The sequence below is a fragment of the Ammodytes marinus genome (genome assembly GCF_949987685.1).
Source record: "Ammodytes marinus genome assembly, contig: scaffold_156, whole genome shotgun sequence".
Classification (NCBI taxonomy): Eukaryota; Metazoa; Chordata; class Actinopteri; order Uranoscopiformes; family Ammodytidae; genus Ammodytes; species Ammodytes marinus.
Window position 1 is genome coordinate 55,001 of NW_027648166.1, and position 2,500 is coordinate 57,500.

At 42.8% G+C, this 2,500-nt stretch overlaps 1 protein-coding gene across 1 annotated transcript in view; it reads right to left on the reverse strand.

The window, feature by feature from the left end:
* The window catches only part of LOC307270961 (C-C chemokine receptor type 9-like), an 18,664-nt gene that overhangs the window by 9,054 nt on the left and 7,110 nt on the right, over positions 1 to 2,500 (reverse strand). The gene's annotated exons all lie outside the window — the stretch shown is intronic.

Genomic DNA, 2,500 nt, shown 5'->3' on the forward strand with positions numbered 1-2,500 from the left:
GCTCCACTTCCATCTAGACGTCCAATTTGGAAGAACCCACCACCAGCTGATCTCACCATCCAATCAGTTTGGAAAAAGGAATGGGAGTCCAAGGATGTCCCAAATCAACATCTGGTGTCAGACCCCACCCTACCGGTCCCTGGCACCAATCTTCCAAGGAAGCAGTGGACGACATTGAACAGATTCAGGACTGGACATGGCCCCTGCTTGGCCAGCCTTCACAAATGGGGCAGCAGCCCAACCCCACAGTGTGCTTGTGGAGAGCTGCAAACAATGCATCACATCATTGAAACATGCCCTCTACAAAAACTTAAAGGAGGACTCGTCACCCTTCATACAGCAGAGCAAGAGGCAACTGCTTGGCTAAAGGACTTTGCATTCGCTAAATAAATACAGTCCCAGTGATGTTGGACTCAGCGCGTAGCGAGATCAACTGGCACATCGTGGGGACAGTAAAATACGGCCCTCTTACTGCAAGCTCCAGCACTTCTGCTCTCAATTCACCGGCCAGTGTTGTTGTTGTAAAGCAGCTGACCGGCGCGGCGCTAAATGTTTACGTCACACCTGACGCTGTTTACAAGCACCTCTTTCATTCCGGAGGCTGTGTAAAAGGAGCTACTGATGTGTGTGTGTGTCTGTCTGTCTGTCTGTCTGTCTGTCTGTCTGTCTGTCTGTCTGTCTGTCTGTCTGTCTGTCTGTCTGTCTGTCTGTCTGTCTGTCTGTCTGTCTGTCTGTCTGAACGCTGTGTAAAAGGAGCTACTGATGTGCCAGCAGGCCGGCGTTGCTTGGTTCTGTGTAAATAACACAGAAGCAAAGCCGGCATTTTGGAGTGATGTTGTTCCGTCAATATGCCGCAATCTCTGTGTAAAAGGGGCCACATCCTTACCTGTACTATGACCACGTACCGGTCCCAGCTGATGCAGGTGAGCAGTAGCACGCTGCTGAACAGGTATCTATCTATCTATCTATCTATCTATCTATCTATCTATCTATCTATCTATCTATCTATCTATCTATCTATCTATCTATCTGTCTATCTATCTATCTATCTATCTATCTATCTATCTATCTATCTGTCTATCTATCTATCTGTCTATCTATCTGTCTATCTATCTATCTGTCTATCTATCTATCTATCTGTCTATCTGTCTATCTATCTATCTATCTATCTATCTATCTGTCTATCTATCTATCTGTCTATCTATCTATCTATCTATCTATCTATCTATCTATCTATCTACAGTCATATGAAAAAGTTTGGGAACCCCTCTCAGACGGCATTATAATTGACTCTGCTTTCACAAAAAAAAAGATAAAAGTGGTATGTCTTTAATTTACCAGGAACAGCTAAGTACTGGGATGTTGTCCAAACAAAGATTTTTTGAAAAGCAGTATTTGGTTGTATGAAATAAAATAAAATGTGAAAAACTGGCTGTGCAAAAATATAGGAACCCTTGTGGTTTTGTTTATTTTAATGCCTGTAACAGCATGTAAAACTGATGACTTTAAACACAAAGTTGGTTGGATTATGTTGTTAAGCCTTGAACCTCATATAAATGTCTGTTTAATCATGAGAAAATGTATTTTAGGTGCCTAAATGCAAGTTGCACTTCTCTTTGACTCTCTGCTGAAGTGAGACAGAATGGGATCATCAAAACAGCTCCCAAAAGATCTGAAAAACAAAGATTGTTCATTGTCATGGTTTAGGGGAAGGCTAGAAGAAGCTTTCCCAAAGGTTTCAATTGTCAATTTCGACTGTAGGGAACGTTGTCAGGAAATGGAAGGACACAGGCATAGTGGCAGTTAAACCCAGGCATGGCAGACCAAGAAAAGTACAAGAGCGGCATAGGTGGAGGATTGTGAGAATGGTTGCACACAACCCACAGATCACCTCCAAAGACCTGCAAGAACATCTGGCTGCAGATTGTGTATCTGTACATTGTTCAACAATTCAGCGCAATTTGCACCAAAACATCTGCTTTTTATAAAGACCAAATAACTTAATTTTTGTCTCATCAGTCCAAAGCATTTTCTTCCAATATGAAGCTGGCTTGTCTAAATGAGCTTTTGCATACTCCATGCAACTGTATCTGTGGTGTGGGCGCAGAAAGGGCTTCCTTCTCATCACCCGGCCATACAGATGTTTTGGTGCAAATTGCACTGAATTGTAGAACCATGTACAGATACACAATCTGCAGCCAGATGTTCTTGCAGGTCTTTGGAGGTGATCTTTGGGTTGTGTGCAACCATTCTCACAATCCGCCGCATATGCCGCTCTTGTACTTTTCTTGGTCTGCTAGACCTGGGTTTAACTGCAACTGTGCCTGTGTCCTTCCATTCCCTGACAACGTTCCTTACAGTAGAAATTGACGATTTAAACCTTTGGGAAAGCTTCTTGTAGCCTTCCGCTAAACCATGACAATGAATAATCTTTGTTTTTAAGATCTTTTGGGAGCTGTTTTGATGATCGCATTCTGTCTCACTTCTGCAGAGAGTCAAA